Source organism: Lycorma delicatula, chromosome 3 (assembly GCF_047948215.1).
Source record: "Lycorma delicatula isolate Av1 chromosome 3, ASM4794821v1, whole genome shotgun sequence".
NCBI lineage: Eukaryota > Metazoa > Arthropoda > Insecta > Hemiptera > Fulgoridae > Lycorma > Lycorma delicatula.
In genome coordinates, this window is record NC_134457.1 from 87,389,998 (window position 1) to 87,409,991 (window position 19,994).

A 19,994-nucleotide genomic window follows, 5' to 3' on the forward strand; every position below is an offset into this window, starting at 1 on the left:
GTATCATAGGAACATAAAAACAGATTTCCCTGAAGTGAAAGTACATTTATTCTAATGAATTCTTAAGTATACAAAGAAATCTGTGTACAAAAATATTACATCACATCTAATGTTGAAAGAAGTAATCATGAAGTTCATTAGAACTTTGCCGGTAAGAGTCCGCAGAATTTGGAAGGCATAGCGAAGTCAATGAACTATGTTTAGACAGTTTTAAACATGACCTAACCTAAAAGTGAAATGAAAATGGGGGGAAAAATAAGCTTGAAAACATTATATTTCAGTTCACTTAGATTTGTAATAAAGAATATTTTCAAAAAATACCTCAAATTTCATTAGACAATGGTTTTTTGTTCCATTTGATCAACCGTGGGATATGTCACTTTTCCTCAAAAAGGTGGATTTATGAATTCCGCCGCTAGGTAGCTGTACTTGATTGCTAGGAAGCATACAAAAACTTGATAATGTACTTGAAATAATAAAATTGAAAAGAAAATATACTACAGCTTGTTTTATTAGCAAATGCTCTTATATAACTATAAGTACTGTAGATGAAACAATTTTTTTAATTCTTATCACTTCATTAAAAAAAATAAAATTGTTAGTTTACAAGAGATTATACCTGCTAATAAAACACACAAACATGTACAGTAGGAAAGTGTTGCAGATATGGTAACAAAGATTTGTTACATAAAAAAGAAATAAATTTGATTGGTAAAATTTTTATTCTACAATTAGAACTATTTGAACTAATTGATGGAGAAATAAAAAAAACGTTCATTTAATAAGAATGTAAAAAGTGTTTTGATGGATACAATAAAATTTGAGGGTTACACTTACAAAGTAATAAGTGCAATATTACATCATGGATTTTTTATTCGTGAAGGTCGTTATAGTATTCTTAAAAAGGGAAAAATATGGTATGAAGTGAATGATATCACTATCAACAAAAAAAATTGGCCGAGAAATAAAAAATGTATATTTATTTTAGAAAGGCGATAAATTTTAATAATAAATCCTTAAGATAACAGTCAGTAATCCTTTAAAAAAATAAAAGAATCTAACAAAATGCAGTGATATTAAAAAAAATTGCAATGAATTCTAAATCGTAAGAGTCTCACAGATATAATTTCTTCCCTCTCCAAAAACAAAAATTTCTGTAATATAAATAAAACTGTTTAACTAAATATGATACTAATATCAATAAAGGTAAGAAGACTACATTTCTACTATCAAAATCTGTTATTAATTTAGAATTATGTTTAAAAAAATACCTGTTAAATTTATGTAGCAGACAGTAGATATACAACAATAGATAATAAACAATATTTAAGTGTTCCATATAATAAGCAAAAAATAGAAAGATTTGTTACAAAACTCTTAACAACCCAATTTCATTTGTATGTAATACATATAACATTTATAGAAATTATACAGTTCTTATGATTATTCATTGTTTAATAAATGAAATCAGACTGGTTAGAGTTTTGTAACAAATGTTTCTATTTTTTTCTTATATGAAATGCTTAAACATTGTTTATTATCTGTTATTGTATATCGACTGTCTACTACATATATTTAACAGGTATTTTTTTTTAAAACAAAATTCTAAATTAATGACAGATTTTGATAATAGAGATGTAGTGTCTTACCTTTTCTGATATCAGAATCATTTTGTTAAAAACAATTTTATTTATATTATAGAAATTTTTGTTTTTTGAGCGGAAGAAATTATGTTTGCAAGACTCTTACCGTGCGGTTTACAATTTCATTGTAATTTTTTTGGATATGAGATAAAGATATCTTTTATCAGTATTTGGAAAATCCTCCTGTGAAAAGTGTTTCCTAGAAATTTATTTTGGATTCTTTCAATTTAATATATAGAATTACTACAATAAGCATTCCATACAGCAGCCTAGTATTCCATGACACTTGAGTAGTTGATATATTTTAAAAATACCTTCCTACCATGAAATAAGGAGCACTCAGGAATGTTTAAATTAATCCAAACACAGTGAATTATTTTGTTTATTTCTATGTTTTGGGTACACTGCTTCACCACATTCATTCTTTAACTTGTTTTGTGTAATGTGAGGATATTGTTTTTTGGTTATTTAGCAATTTTCATGGTATAAATAGAGTTTTGTGAAAGTTTATTTCATTTTTTATTACAAAATCATATTTTCGTATATTTTGTTCTGTGTGTTTTGAATATATAACGATGGACATAGCTCCAAGAACTTTTGAAAATTGTTTCTCTCTCTGAGCTTACCAATATGACATGCCATTATAGCTTCTAGTGAGGTGTTGGACTAGGGACAATGAATGCTATTTAAAAATAATTTTAAGAAACTGGTTTTTTCCCTCAAGTGAAAGGCAAATGTGCCCATAAAAGAAAACCTATTCTAACACAGAATTAATTATTAATGAGAAAAAGTAAACTTGCTCCAAAATTATATGTTGTGGTTAAATTAAGAATTAGCAGCCAATGGAACAGATTTATATATTATATTCAAATTGATTTAATGTGCACACCATTCATTATTAACATCATGCACATAAATAAAAAAAAAAAAAAAATTAAATCATTTATTTAATTGTCAACCGTAAATTTTTCCTTTTAATAAATGACTTTTAAAGAAAAAATGTTGAACTTACCACAGAAGCTTTTTACCTATTTCATCTAATGTAAAATGCTAGCAATGTTTTGTTCATTCTTTGGAACACTTATGCAGCGCTCTTTCTTTAGGATTTTTGCATTTCTGTTGCTAAATTTCTTTTCTATATTATTTTCTTGAACTTTTTTAAAGTTCATTTTAATTTGAAAAAATAAACCTACTATATCGGATCAGGCAAGTAAGTTGTTTCGTGGAACAACAGTTGATTAGTGTTTTGCTAGAGTGATGGATTAATATATATGTGAGATTCAAACATGGAGAATTCATCAACCTTTTCATTCTGAAGCTTTTCAGATTTATTCTATTACTTCAAAATATAATGGAAATGTTTGTTGCAAAATGACGTACCATATTTTTATTTTTGTTTGTTTTCTTTTAATTCGCTTTCATGTTAAAGAAACTGAAAGGAGATAACACAGAATGGTATAAAAAGAGTAAAAGAGGAATGAGCAAGAGTGAGGAGATTGAGGTAATTAATATACATGAAATAAATAGACTTGAAAACTGTATGCTGCAGTAAGATAATGGATTAACAAATACATATGTATTTATGAATGAATGATTTATTTATCTTCTTATTTAATTTTTTTGGTTTTATAGTTAAGTTTGTTATTCTATTTTCAGTTAGTCCAGTTGAAGTGATCCAAGGGTGGTTGCTTGACTAATTAAAAAAAAAATTAACTTACCCTCTTGTTTCCTAATGTCTCAGGACCTTAAAACTATTTTAAAAAAAAATTATTTAAGCACTTTACTTGTGGCGGTCATATTTGTTATGGTACTAATAACAAGTTTTGCATTGTACTAATAAAAAAGTTATCTGTCAAAAATCATGAAAAACCTGTTAAAAGCGATACCGTTTTGACTCGCTAAATAAGTGCTCCAAGGGGGTTTCTTGTCTTCTTGGCACTTCAATATTTTTATACTTATTATTGTAGTTGAAATAGACTTGTTTGAGCAATTCAACTGCAGTATTCATGTTGTAACAGGTGCTTGAAGTCATTTCCAGTCATCAGGAAAATTCATGTTGCAACATTTAGCTTTGCAGTTACAGACTGGTCAGTCTGACATTAGTCAGTGACCTGTTTACATCTTTACAGAGTGTCTCAAATTTTGCCCTGTATTTGGAAGTGTTTGTTAAATAAATTTTACTTAATAATATATTTACAAATAATTAAATCATTTAAATTTACATTATTTTCAAGTAATTTCATATAAAACAATGGAAGAACAATGTTCCATAGGAATTTATGTGAATGAAGAGTGTCATAAAATGGTGCCAAAATAACCGATTGAAATTTGTGAATTTAGTGATGAAAACCGACAACTTATTTTTTTTACGTGTTAATTTAGTTGTCACTAGTGTTTATAAATATCATGGAATAGGTTTTTGTCATAAAACTCCTTACTAATGTTTATAAATATCATGGAAAAGGTTTTTGTCATAAAACTCCTTAATTTGGTTGTATGTTTTGTAAATGTATCATTACTTCAGACCTTTAGCCATCTGTAGTAAACTCTTAATTAATTTTTCTGTCCTATGTACATACATATATATGTAGGGATGACAAAGGGTGATCAATAGCTAAAGTGACTTATTACTGATCTTATCTCTTTTACGCTATTTTTTTTTTAATTGTAGAGTAATTTTTCCTTTTATTAAAATTCTGGGTATTGTTTTTATTCTGAGGATGGAAAGAATTGAATTTTATGTGGTAATGCTCCCTGAATTTTCTTTTCAATATTTCTTTGTGAAAAGGTTGATGATTGAGCAGATTGATTTGTTTTTCACTATACATTTTTGATTTTGCTTCTCATGTTAATTAAGTTTGGGATTCTTTTCTAATGTATGCTATTTATTGTAGTCTTGCTCTGGTGTGTTGAATTTTTTTTCTTTATTTTCAAATGCCTCTTACCTTGGACTAATGTTTACATAATAACTGGAAATATATAAATATATAATGATAACAGTCTCAATAATGATAATAATTGTTAATTAGTTGGTTTGCTACTGTAGTTATGTTTTGGATTAATTCATTGATATAAAATGGAGTTTCTACAGGGTGTCACATTTAAAACGTAATGCACCAATTAGCCTTCTATAATATTTGAATTGACTGCCCAACTCCCCTACATTTTATTGGAATGGACTTGTCTAACAAGTGAACATCGTGCTGACGCTATAGACTGCTCCTGATAACCATAACAAAGTGATCATAATGCTCAGTGTATTGTTGGAGAGAAGATGGTGTTTTCACAAGACAAACTTGTTTTTATGCTTTTTGAGTCGTACTTTAGCAGACGATCACTGGTTGCAGTGCAAAACTCTTTTTACCGTAAGTACTGTGATAAACCAGCACCTAACAAGACATCAGTTTTGAGGTAGTGACTAAATTTGGAGAAGAAAAACAACTACAATAATGTCATTGTCTTCGATTTGTGTGTGAAGGTATTCATGTTATGGATTCAATTTTTTTCACAGACAAGGTATGATTTCATTTGGATGACTATGTAAACAGCCATAACAATAGGATTTGGGGATTTGGAGTGTTGAAAATCCCCATGCATATCATGAAAAACAATTGGACCCGCAGAAGGTGGGGATATGGTGTGTGATACAAAAAAATTATTTTCCTCTTTTCTTTGACGACACTATTGCTGCAGATGATATCTGAATATTTTATTGTCATTCATTTCACTCTTGGAAGAGGAAGATTGATACTGCTGGTTCCAACATGATAGTACATCACACTATGTACATTCAACTTCTAATTTTGGTTAAGGAATTCTTTGGTGATCGCATTATTGGTTGTGGCTTATGGCCACCAAGATCTCCAGATTTGACTATCAGATTTTTTTCTTTGAGCTTACCTCAAAGAAAAAACGTCTGCAGCAACAAACCACAAATACTTGAACCACTGAAGGTCAATATCAAACAAGCTGTCTTAAATATCAACCCACAAACTCTGAAAACAGTTGCAAGAAACACAGTGATTAGGGTGGAAGCGTGTTTTCATAAATATGGCGGCCATTTCCACAGCATTTATTCTGGAATTTAAGATATTGGAACATTTGAAAACAAAATATTTAATAACTTATAAATACCTTTTTTATTTAAATATATACCTACTGACATATGAGGTCTGTAAATAAAAAATGAGACTATTTTTTTTTGGCAGCCAAAGTGGCAACACTGTAAAGTTACTATGGTTATATGAACAGCTGATTTATAGTTTTGGTCTATTGTTGCCATGTGACACTTAATCAAACCTTTTGTAAATCGAGTTTTTGTTATGCGTTATAAAAATGAGTGATACTAACTATGAGCAAAGCTGTGCATCAAGTTTCGTGTTAAACTCTGTGAGAATGCTACTGAAACTTTTTCAAAATTGAAAAGGGCATATGGAGAAGACACTGTCTCATGAGCCCAACTTTTTAGGTGGTTTAAAGCATTTTCAGATGGCCAGGAATCAGTTGCGGATGATCCATGCTCTGAAAGACTGTTAACGTTAAAAAGTGACGACAATGTTGAGCGATTCAGAGACTTGATAACTGTCAGAATGATTGCAGAACAATTGAGTTTGAACCATATCACAGTCCATCAAATTTTGAAAAATGTTTGTGCAAAATTGATCCCAAAAAACCTCACTGTTGAACAGAAAAACAACATGTTGGAAGTGTGCCATGAACTTTTCAGGCAAATTGAAACAAAACGTCAGAACAAGGAGTGGCTCATTTAAAAAACTCATCATGTCTCAAAAAAGCAAAAATGAACAAATCAGAAATCAAAACCATGCAAATTTCATTTTTTTTTATAGTAATGGCATTGTCCATAAGGAGTTTTCACTTGCAGAACAGACTGTAAATCAATATGTTTACTGATAAATTCTTGAAAGACTGGAAAAGAGTTTTCCGTGTCAGATCATCCATCAAAGACAACTGGATGCTGCATCATGACAATGCACCTTGTCACTCTGCATTTTCAATTAATTTGTTTTTGGCAAAGAAAAACATTCCTGTAGTTCCTTAACCACTTTATTCATATGACTTGAGTCCCTGCGACTTTTTCCTGTTCCCTACTTTAAAAATCACCCCAAAGGACACCATTTTGGAACAGTAGAAAACATTTTAAAAAATGTAACTGACCATGTGAAGGATATTCTGGTTTCTGAGTTTCAACAATGCTATGAAGAGTGGGAAAACCGTTTGAAGTGTCACGTGGCTTCCCATGGAATGATTTCAAAGGTGATGCAAAATTGGATCGTAAATAAAAAGTTTTTCTGTACCAATCTCACTACTTTATTTACAGACTTGGTAGATGGGTAATGCAAGACAAAATTAAAAAAAAATATGCAAGACAAAATTATTGCATCTCCCACTATGTACTGATTATATTACCAATTTGTTATGGAAATTTTCTTCTGTTTAATATAATTGAAGCAGATTATTTTTCTTCTTATATTTTTGATTAGTTTTCAATCCACTAGATTTTTTATTATTATTGTGAATAATTTTTTTAATACACTCTTTGTTTTATTAACCTTTTTTTAATTAATTATTTAGCTTATATATAATATATTATAAATGTTATAAATATAGTTTTTTTATTATTTTTTATTTAATAAATTATTTGTTAATTTTTTATGTTTATATTAATTCACATTTCTTAAATTTATTTAAATAAAGATAAAAAAAGAATCTAAATTAAAATAAAATCCGTAAAAAATAATAAGTACTATAATAATCTTTATTCAAATTTTTATCTGTTTTGAAATTTGTGCCAAATAAGTAACAATTATAACTAACTTACAAAGCCCAGAAGGTCTGATGTAAAGAATTGAAAAAATATTATTTTTCAACTTCTTTTCTTGTTAATTTGTTTTATTATTTTTTTTTTTTAAAGGTTATTTTATTATACTTTTCTGAAGTTTATTATCACTTAAAATGTGGATAATCATATAGAAAATACTGCCTGTATGAAAACAGTCTGGTTTTATAAGAAACACAACAAGAAAACTTTGCTTCTTGTTTCTGATAAGGGCTGCAGAGAAGTTGTCTAAAGAGACTGCTTTGCTGATTTTCTCTGTAAGGCTCTCTATAATGTGAGGGAAAATATTATTAATTTATCTTAAGTTTTAATTAATTTTCTTGGTTTTTGAGTGGAACAGCTAATCTGGAAGCCAGTTCAGCTGTAAATTCTGTGCGATATATAAGAGACATCAAAAAACTTCAGGAGATATGTGTCTTGTTCGACAGTACACATAGCCAATAATTTTGCTACACTGTAATACTTGGCCACACATTGTGTGCCACACCCACACCCTCCATACTTACCAGATTTAGGATCCTGCAATTTTCACTCGTTTCTACAATTAAAAGTGGAACTAAGCATATCATTTCAACGGATGATGAACTGAAGGATTCTTTGAGATTGTGGCTCAAGGAAACACACCAGCTTCTTCATTGACGGAATGAGAAAACTGGTTCACTGTTGGGATCAGTGTGTAGTTGTAAACTATGACTATGTGGAAAAGTAATATAAGTTTCTGTAGAAAACAAAATGTGCATTTATGCCATATTTGTTTCATTTATTTCTTTTCATTTGTGAGTTACGAGCAACTGAGCATTATATTTCAGTCACCCCTTGTGTCAGATATTAAATATAGGTAGCTAGATGCAACTTAGTTATAGAGTGATAGCGAAACATAAGGACCTCAAAATCATAGCACGTAGGAATAAAAAGGGGATTTGTTCAATTTTCATTGATCACATGGTTGTACATGTGTTACTGCGGACATAAGTTTTTTTAATTGTTACAGAAAGAAAATATTTAAATGAACTTACCAAATTGGTAACATTCAATGAAGAGAGTCGAATATTATGTTTAAAATGCACATGAATGTAATTTAAATCATCTGTACAAGAGCTTTCTTCTATTGGATTTTTGTTTATGAAATTGATCACTAATAACTGGTTGTATTCATCAGTTTCTTTGGAATTTCAGGCAGTGATGTCATCTGTTTACAAAAAAAAAAAAGGTAGTGTCATCCACTGAGGCTATTCGAAAGAAATAAAGATCAATGTAGTTTGAGGCTCTATCTACATAGACATGATGAAACAAAATTTCTATTAAAAATATAATGTGTAGGTGATCAGTTAAAAAATTACTAAAAAAAAAAGATGCACCAAATTATCTACTAAATAGCTGGTCTATAATTAAATAAAATGATAAACATTAATTAATGCACATCTAAATGCAGCTCAAGGATTGAATGTATATAAAAAAAATAATTTAAATTTGAGTCAAACTGAGTTTGACTCAAACTAGTTTTTCAAATTTGGTTGAAGAACAAATAATATTTATTAGTTTTACTTCTGACATCATAAAAATAAGTGATTTATACATTTTTTCCTTTATTTGAAATAGTGAACATTGCTTTTAGTCATATAGCCTGGATGAATGTTGTGCTGTGGGATGTATTGCTATTGCTATTTAATGATAAGGGGATTAGTGAAGAAAAAATAACAAAAAAATTTAACAGATCAGTATATCCTAACAATATTTATTTTATTAATTTGATAAATCATCTAAAGTATGGTGATCACAAAATGTAAAGGTTAGATTCTGAATCAGACAGAATTGCGTTTTTGTTACGTAATTAAGTTTAGTAATTTTATTTATAAATTATTTTTTTAAGTAATGCCAAAATATATTTGATATACTTTTTTGGCACCAGGAAGTGACAACCCCTTCGCCCAGCACATTGCAACTATATGTATTAAGCAGCCATTAACATGTCGTGTTTTATACTTACATTCCCTAATTATTTTTTTTTATGTTGAGGGAGGAATATTCCAAATTATAGTTAGTTTTTTCACTGGTGAAATTGAACAAAAAGTTACCTTTGAAAACTTTTAAGGTTAGTAACTGTTTTCTTGGAATTTCTCTCAAACCACTATGAATTTTTTTATATTTTAGGAAATTAATTGCTTTTAAATGGCATCTAAAAATGCTCTTTAATGACCAGTAGTTATCTAACCACTTATACCCAGAATTCAGTTGGTTGAGAAAGGTAGAGATGTGTATCGTGCGTTTTGTGATGTGTGTAAAAATACATTTTGGACTGACCAATATGGGCTGAAAACATTTTTATTTCCCAGTGTTACTCCAACTCAGCAGACTAAAACGTAGATCAATAGTTGCGAGAATGGTGGTTGTGATACATCTGTGTGTTCTTTGCCTGGTCTTCTGATCATTTCGGCAACAAATGATACATTTGAATCCTCGACTTCATTTATGCAAAATGACAATACAATTACTTCTTTCTGTTATACAGGCAATGTTTCTAAAGCAGAGATTATGTGATTTCTCAGTTAATAAGTTATGTTCAGTTAAGTTATTTTTAAGTTAATGTGAAAATATTTATGCAACTTTTAAAATTATGTTTCCTGATAGTTTTGTAGTGTCAAAATTCCAGCTTGGACTAAATGCTCTTATGCAATCAATCATGACTTTGCACCATACTTTGTGGCATTCTTTAAAATCAGCTGTGCTCTTTTAATTATGTGTTTAATTATGCTTTGTTTTTGATGAAGCATTAAATAAAATTTACAGAGGGGTCGAATGGACTTATTTGTGTGATTTTTTGATACAGAAACATTAAGTACAAACAAGGTGTTATAACTGTATATTATTGAGAAAGTCCACTGCTCAATATCTTCCCAGTGGTTTCATAGAAGGTATCTTCCCTCTAGATAAAAACTAAATATTACAAATATCTATGGATGGACCAAATGTGAATTTAATTTAAGATTTTTAAAAATGTTCAGTTATCAGGTGATAGAGGAATGCCTTTGAGGAAAGGCAAAGAAAAGGAAAGCATTTGGTGAAAATGTTTTAATTTGAAATGGTGTTTTAAGTTTACGTGTTGTAAATGAGGCCATGAAAACAGGAATTAAGACAATTTGTCAAATGGAATATTAATACTTTACTAATCTTTACTAATACTTTAAATCTTTACTAATTGTTAAGGATAGCCCAGTTTGTGCTGAATTTACTTCAGTCACAGGAAAAAATAAATTTCCTTTAAATTCTGCACGACCAGATGGTTATGTGAAACTTTGAACGAGGCTTGCTAATTTTGGATGACGTAAAGAAATTTATTGAAAAATCAAAAAAACTTCAATCTAAGCCAAACACCATTGTTGTTGAGCATTGTAGAGACAAATTCCTAAATTGTATATTGGCATTTTACAAATTGATTACATCTGATTGTGAACCCTAAGGAAGGCAGTTTCAGAGCCCAGATCTTCTTATTCCTTATTTATTTTCACAACTTAATGATCTTCTAAAAATGATTCTTAGCCTTACAATTAAATCAAATAACACAGCTACTGCAAACATTTCTTTGAAGTTGATCTTACTGACTTAGAAAATTTATGTCAATTAAAGAAAATCGATACTTTCAAACTACTAAATATCTGAAAGAAATAAAAACATCAGAAGGTGATGAATTGAGATTCCATAGAGTCCAAACTTTAAACTCATCTCAAAGCTTGTTGACTTTTTTTAAAGTCCTTTAAAATATAAAGTAGTGAGGGGTCTATCACATTGGATCCTGTTGTGCGCCTGAAATTGGTTCACAAAATGAACTGTTTATTGGCTACATTATATGAAGCTAATAAATTTACTGAAATTGTAGTTGAAAAAGCTAAGAAATAATATTCTTTGTTATGCATGGATGTTAAAGGAGCTCTGAGTAGAATTCAAACTATTTTCACCAGATGTTGAAGATGAAGACAATAAAGAATTGAGAGATAGAGGTAGTTGGATAAATATTTTTCTTCTATTTTAGCAAAAAATCCCAAATATGTGGACCTGTGGGAAATAGTAAAACTAGGCCTATTTTTTCACATGGAAATGCCAGAGTTGAAGGTGGCTTTTCCTTTAATAAATCCCTTCTTATGAAGATTTTGCATAAGAGACAATAATTTATCTATGAAAAGTTTTTATGCAAAAGTTGTAGGTGCTGGGGGGCCAGGAGAATAAGTCAGCGGGCCATGTCCAGGGAATATGGAGGCTGAGGTATTATAATGGTGTTGTTTTTGGCCAGAAATTCACGAACAAGCAGTGAAGTGTGAGTAGGTGCATTATCGTGGTGCAATTGCTGTAAAGTTTTTCCCCACAAAGCCAGGCATTTTCTTCAGATTGGTTCATGCAGATGGTATAGAACTTATCCACCGGGTTGGTCTAGTGATGAACAACGCATCTTCCCAAATCAGCTGATTTGGAAGCCGAGAGTTCCAGTGTTCAAGTCCTAGTAAAGCCAGTTAGTTTTACACGGATTTGAATACTAGATCATGGATACCGGTGTTCTTTGGTGGTTGGGTTTCAATTAACCACACATCTCAGGAATAGTCGAACTGAGAATGTACAAGACTACACTTCATTTACACTCATACATATCATCCTCTGAAGTATTATCTAAACGGTAGTTACCAGAGGCTAAACAGGAAAAGAGAGAGATGGTGTAGAACTTACAGGTAGTAATCCTTACTCTGTGATAATAGTTTGTGATTGTCGATAATCATTTTCGTCACTTTTTCGATGTAATTAGATGTTGATGTGCTGGGACGTCCAGGTGTTCATCATCTTCAATGTCTTCACAGCCTTCTTGGAAACATTTTTACACTTGTATGTTTTTTTTTCATAGAAGAATCATCAAAAGCAACATTCAACATTTCCAATGCAGTGCTGCTCTTTATTCCATTCTTAAAGAAACATTTAATGCAAATTTTTTGTTGCATTTTTTCACAAGTTAAAAATTGCCTACCATACCAAAGTACGCATAACCTTTTTGACAGCCAAAACTAAGCATCAAACCAATGTAAACATATGTTAGGGGCAAGTGTACCAACACAACAAAAAAAGACTTGTGACAATTGGACTTATACAGCCTGGGAAATTTAAAAATAATGCATATTTTTAATCAAAATATACAACTATTTAAAATTGTAGATGATGTAATTTTTTATCAGAAATATTTTGAATCCATATAATTAAATTCTTTTTAAATTTCCTTGTCATTAATAAATTATTATACAGTATTCATTTGTTTTAATCCATAAATTACATCCATTCTTTGAAGACACTATTTGTTAGCTTAATTATTTGTTCATTGTATTGTAAGCTGACATTTCATTGAGACTGGTTATCTGTTATTATTTTTTAATTATTCAAGAGCTGAAACCTAAAACAATATTTCCTTGATTATATTCTCATTTTATTTAAATTGTTCTGGTGAATACAGATATTTATCAACTGAAGTATTAATTTCAAGCTGTGTTTTGTAATCTCATAATGAAACTTTTGTATGTTTCATATGATTGATATATTTTAATTAAAGATTAGTTTTATGTTTATATAGAACTGTTTAAAATTTTAGACAGTTTTAATTATTATGTGTTTAAATAAGCTACTTATTTAATAACTATATCTTTTACATATTTTGGAATGAACCCTAGGAATTTTTTTCTCTGTAATTTGTTTGATGCTGTGGTAGTGATGGGATGGTTTTGCAATAATTAAAAAAATTTCTTACTACAATGTCCACTGTCATCTATTTACTGCCAAATTTAGTTTATTTTTTATGGAAATGTCTCGCTTCCATTGAATAAAATTTTGTATAAGGTGAGTTACCTGGGGTTCCAGAGCCACCAATATGTTTCTGTTACCTGTTAGGGAAATCACCCCCACGCCCCCCCCCCAATTCAAATTTTAAATATGTGACAAATTTTGTTTGCTTTAACTTGATGTCCATGAAATTTTTTACTAAACTTATGTCCCCATTGATTAAATTAATTAATTAAATTAGAGAAACAACTGATTTTAAGAAAGTTTTTTATGAAAGCAGTATAAAAATTCAATTTCCCTTGTTTAATTTTCATTACTTGAAATTTTTCACTAAATTTCATTCTTGGCCAGTGAATTATAAGTCAGTTTCTCAGAAAAAAATTGATTCCCATTTCCTGTTTGAAATTAATAAGAATAAAAATTCTAAGATGCATTTTTTCCAGCATTATTTGTCTTGTCTGTTGATGTTTTTTTTAAATAATCACTGTATTTAAAAAAAACTTATGCGTTCAAAAAAGTGCAATTTATTTACTTATTTATTAAGTAATATTTTACCTAATGTTTCTTATCTTTATCCTGAGTAAGGAATAAAAAAAATAATTTTTTATTGAAAAATGATCCATGATTCTGAAAATTTGGTTAAATGAGTTCATATATAATGTGTAGTAATGATACAGATTCAAATAATGAAAATTTGCTTCATTTTTGTATGAAAATATAATACAATCTTATCAAATTATAAACAAATCTCTACACAGGATCAGTTAGAATAATGATACATTACAAAATTAGATGTCTTTCTTTCTTCTTAAATTGGTTGCCAGAACCTCAATAAATATTTTAATCATTTCTTTTTTTACTTTGTTTCTTTTCTAATATTTCTTTATTGGTTTTTCATGTTTCATTTTCTCTCTTCACTCCTTCTCTGTTGTCATATTTCTTTTTTTTTATTTTTCCTGGAAACCCTTGTTTTATAAAATAATTTTTTTTCTAAATTTATTTCTATTTAAGATTATTTCTTCCGATATATAGTTCTCTTGATAACGTTTAAAAATTGTTTAAACTAGATGTTTTTAGTTTTTTGATTATAAACAAAATAAAAAATTCTTTTAGTCAGTTTTATTTTCAATTCTAATTATTTATTCTAGCAATTTTTTTCTAATCTTTCACTTTTTTATGCAGTTATAACCGACCCTAACATTTTTTAAAAATATTTCCCTCTTTCTTCTTTAGCCCTTCAATTTCACCTACCTTATTCATTCATAAACACTCGCATACAAAATGTGGTCAAATAACTATTGCAATGCCTAAATTTTGTTTTTCTGAAAATTAATTTTTTATTGTATGAATGCTTTGTTAAATGATAGGCAAGATCCATTTTACTAGCTCTTAAATTTATTTGATTCTTTATCTAAAACATTGGGTTTAATTATTTCACCTAGATATTTAAATTTATTCAGTTTATTAATTTTTATATTCAAGTTTTTAAAGTCTTTGGAACATTTTTAATATTTGTAATAAATTTAGTTTTTTGTAAAAAAATGTAAACCTGTGTTTTTTCAGCTAAAATTTTTATAAGATTAACTTGAATTTCTGCAGTTTTAATATCCGGGGACAAAATTGCCAGTTCATCTGCAAAGGCTAAACAGGATTTTGAAATTCTTACCCTTACTTCCCACTTTCACATTTTCTAACTTTAATATTTCCATTTGTTCCATTTTGTAATTGTTATTTTCAGAACTATATCAAACAGTAAGTCTGATAGACCATCCATCACCTAGCCTCACACCTGTTTGGATTTTAAAAAGTTCAGAGCTTAGATACTTTGCAATTCTATTTTTGAGAAAGTGTCTGTTGTAAGGGTTTCTTTTACTAAATTCAATGTTTTAATGTCTTAATCCTTCAATGTTTTACTGTCAAATTCCTCAATATGTTGAAGAAAGCTCTTCTGTTTATTGAATCATAAGCCTTCTTAAAATCTACAAAAGTGATACTTTTTTTTTACCCCTTTTGCAATTATCTTCAATAATAAAAAATAAAAATGTTTTTAAACTAAAAATGCTCTGAACAAGACCATCCCTTTCTGAAACCTCCCTGGAATTTTCCAGTTTGGGATTGAATCAGAGAATTTTTTTGATGGGCCCACTTTTTGTAAATTTTTCTTTTGGTTCTTCACAGTTGAGTAGTTTTTAAAATGATTAGCTAAGATTTCACAGTCTTTGCTGTTGTTCACCGCTAGTCCATTTGTCTGTTCTTTTGTAAACTTGGAGGCTGATAATTCTTTAGGTTATTTTTAAAAGTTCTATAAAAATTTCTTGTACTTTTCTTTATAAAAATTCTCTTTATTTCATTTAGTTCAATCTTCTTCCATGATCCTTTAGCAACTTAGTTGCTAAAACTTAGTTGTTTTTTCTTAGCGTTCTTAAACATGTCATAATTTACTTTCTTTTTTGTGGAATACCACTTTTTCTATGCAGTTATAATTTTCAGTTTTGTCAATAAAAATTATTATCCGGGGGAATTTTACCTGGATAGTAATGTAAAAGTTAACTGATTAATTGATTTTAATTAAAATAAAATAAATGTATGTGTATCACTTAATAACATTCTCCATTTCACCATGCATGTTAAGTATTCCTTTTTAGCCTACTTCCTTAGCAATTTTTGGAACATTTTCTTCGAAAGCATCCTGATTTTCTAACTTTAAACTGGATAATTTATTTTGAAGAATTTTTTTGTTTGATTTTAATTTTTCTGTGTCAATTTTAAGAATCTTGTTTTTAAACATTTTCTTCTTATTTTGAGGTTTTATTTGAGTTTTGGATAGACAACGATCTGTTTCTAAATTACAACCTTTTCTAACCTTTACATTTACAATTTCTTTCACATTTGCTTCTGAAATTGCTATGTGATCTATTTGATATTTATCTAAGAGTTGATTAGGGGACTTCCATGACTTGTTTCCTGGGAAGTTTTTATAAAGTAATTAGACATTAGTTTTAAATTGCAAGCTTTAAATAAATAATTAGCCTTTCCCCATTTTTATTTATTCTATTTGTGCAGGATAATCTCGAACTACTTTTTTATAAGCCTTTTCTTTACCTACTTCAGCATTAAAATCCCCCAGTAAGATTTTAACATTTTTGTATGGAATTTCTGGAACTTGCTTTTTCATTTGCTCCCCAAAATTTCTTTGTCTTTTTTATTACCATTTTTAATTGGAGCATGGTCATTTAATTAAGGTATAATATTTATTTACACATTTTAAAGTTAAAAAAGACAACCTTTCAGATGGTGGGTGAAAATCGATTATCGAGTTAAAAATATTCTTATTTACAACAAAAGCTGTTCCCAAAATAGGTCAGTTTTTCATTCATAACCTTGTTACCATGTTTTTCTCAAAAAAATTTTATAGTTAACTGTTTATAAATGTTTTCGTTTGTAAATCTACTTTCTTGTAATGGTAAAATTTTTATATTTTGTTGATTTAAGATATCTGTAAGCTGTTTTAATTCTCTGACTTTCAAAAGTGTGTTTATGTTTATGATTCCAAAGTAATTTCCTTTTTTTGTTATGATCTTAGAAGGGTTTCCAAGAGACTGAGTTTTCTCTGTTGCATGTTGATTTGGCTCCAGAATTCTAGGTCCAATTGAACTGCATCACTTCTTGTGGTGGAGGATTCCTCTACAGAGTTATTCCTAGGAGTTATTCCTATTCAAAGAAGTTTTTCATCGTGCTCAAGATATTAAATTAGATTCTAGAAAAGAAATGAATTCTTTTTAGAGATAAAACTAAGGTTGTTAGTCCTAGAGTATGAAGTACAGCCGCTCCTAACATGGGAGACCATCCTCTGTTCGATTCAGAAACAGATGCGACTTTATTTTAGGTTCTGTTATGGTCCACAGGTGATATTTTATTTCCCACCTACCCTGCATTCCCCTTCCATTATCTGCCATCTGGGGTGCACCTGGTAGGGGCCAGAAAAAATACCCCAAGAAATTGATTTGTTTATTTAAAAAAAGGTATTAATATTAAATATGTACTTGATTTAAAAGAGTGAATTTGATTGATGTAGTTACCTATGATTTAAAAGTTGTTTGCTGCAGATGTCCTCCTTCCACATCAATCCAGAATTGTTAAAACATGAAGAATATCTAGTGTGATACAGTTAATTTCATGGAAGATTTTCTCTTTCAGTTCATTTTTCATGTGAGGTCTAGTGAAAAAAACTTTAATTTTTTTTTTTATTCACCATAGAAAAGTCATTGGTTGAGAAATCCGGGAACAAGGTGGTCATAACATGTTGGCAAAACAGGAGATAAGATGACCAGAAACAGGTTACATAGAATAAACAAGTTCTGTTGACCAGTATTGCTCATGGCACCATCTTGTTGGAACTGTAGCTATTGATAGTTCACCTTTTCCTCAAATTTTTATTGTAAATAACTGAACATTTCACAGTAATAGTCCGTTGAACAGTTATTACTGATCCACTATTATCTCCAAAAAAATATGAACCTTAATTCAAAATGCTTATCACAAATGCTAATCTAAATGCTTATTCTAAATAACACATATACTTTGACCTTGGATGAGGGCAGTTTTGATGGATTTGCTAGAGGAGTTGTTTGTAACCCAGTGTGGATAATTTTTTTTATTCATATCCCCATTAACATAAAAATGAGCTTCATTTCTCATGAAAAATATAGAATTATCTGGAATCATGTTTTTCAATCCGAAACACTTTATACAAAAATCTAAGTAATTATTCATATCGTGGTTACTCAATTCTTGTGTGGTTGCTATTTTTGTATGAGTGAAGTTTTAAATCTTGCTGCATATGCCAAACAGTAGGTTCTGATAATGTAATGGACTGAACTTATTTTCTAATGGAGCGTCTAGGATTCTGATGTACTGATTGATGCACATGAACTGTGTTTTGAGGAGTTTGTGCACTCTATGGTCTTCTGGGAGGTTTTTCATCCAAAACTTGTAGAAGAACGACATCTATTTTTCTATAGAAGAATTGAATTGCGGCTCTTTGCACTATGGTTATTAAAATCCTGTCTAAATTGTCTTTGTATCGCAATTTATTTACTTTTTACAAAAAACTACACACAAGCAACACTATGATTCATACTCTTACTGATCTATCCCAGTGACTGATGAATGTGGCTGTAAATAATCCTACATCTGTACTTTCGTTCTCACTACTTTATATGTCAGTCTCAAACCTACCTTATTAAAATTACACCAGAAAGAAAATATAATTGGAAAGATAAAAGTTAGTGAAATATAACTGCTAGCCAAAAATAATTAAGAGGGGGAAATAGAGCGAAGAAAACAAATTAAATTGAGCAGGAAGAAGATTTAGTTTATTAAATAGCTAATAAGACATTAAAAATAAGGAACTACCAAGAAAGGATGAGGATAAACATCTGTGAAGGCACTTATTCTGTTAAAAATAATCAGTTTCATTGACTAAAGGCATTAATATCTTTATAATAGTGTGCAAAGAGGTATTTTGCTGTTTCCTCATGTCAATTGAGATTTTTTGAAAAAGTTGCTTATACAGTGTCGCATGTAAAATGCAATCCATCTATGTCAGTAGGTATATTTAAATAAAAAAGGCATTTAAAAGTAACTAAATTAAAAATTTTATTTCCAAACTTTCCAATACTTTAAATTCTAATAAACTGTTAAATGCTCTTTAAATTCTTAAATGCTGAAAGTGGCCATCATCCCATCTTCATGAAAACATGCTTCCACCCTTTGCACTGTGTTTCTTGCAACTGTTTCAGGTTAGTTAGTTAATATTTAAAACAACTTGTTTGATATTGATTTCAATTTTTCAAGTATTCATAGTTTGTTACTGTATGCTCTTTTCTTTGAGGTAACCCCAAAAAAATTTGGTTCAGTCAAATTTGGAGATCTTGGTGGCTGTAAGCAATGCCCAATAACATGTTCACCAAAGAATTCATTAACAAAATCAGAAGTTGAATGTGCATATGTAATGTTGCACTGTCATATTGGAACCACTAGTATCGATCTTCCTCTTCCAAGAGTGCAATGAATTGCAATAAGATATTCTGATATCGTACTGCAGAAATGGTGTACTCAAAGAAAAGAGGACGAATAATTTTTTTGTGATATCACACTCCATACTTGCATCAAATCCATGTAGGGATTTTCAATATTCTACCTGTTATGGCTACAAATCCTACTATTATGGCTGTTTATGTAGCTGTCCAAATGAAACCACACCTTGTCTGTGAGAAAAATTGAGTCTGTAACATGAATATCCTCATACACGAACGGACGACAATGACATTATTGTAGTTAAGAAGCTGATGGAACTGTTTGAATTCGATATGGTTGTAAGCTTATTTTTTTTTTCATCTGAAGAACGATTGATTTTTGTAAATTAATCTCAGCTGATAAGCGTCTTGATTTTTTTTGGCGAGGCAGTTAATTGGTCTTTGATTTCAGTGACTGTGCCTGCATTCAATACTGTCATTGATCTTTTTTGTTCCTTGTTATTAACAGAACCGCCTCTCCAAATTTAGCCACTAATCTCAAAACTGATGTCTTGTTAGATGCTGGTTTATCACAGTACTTAAGGCAAAAATATTCTTGCACTGCAACCAGTGATCGTTTGCTAAAGTACAACTTGAGAATAAAACACATTT

The 19,994-nt window shown here is 29.6% G+C and overlaps 1 protein-coding gene across 3 annotated transcripts in view; it reads left to right on the forward strand.

The window, feature by feature from the left end:
- Nucleotides 1-19,994, forward strand: part of Eps-15 (Epidermal growth factor receptor pathway substrate 15) — a 190,279-nt gene that overhangs the window by 12,450 nt on the left and 157,835 nt on the right. The window lies entirely within an intron of this gene.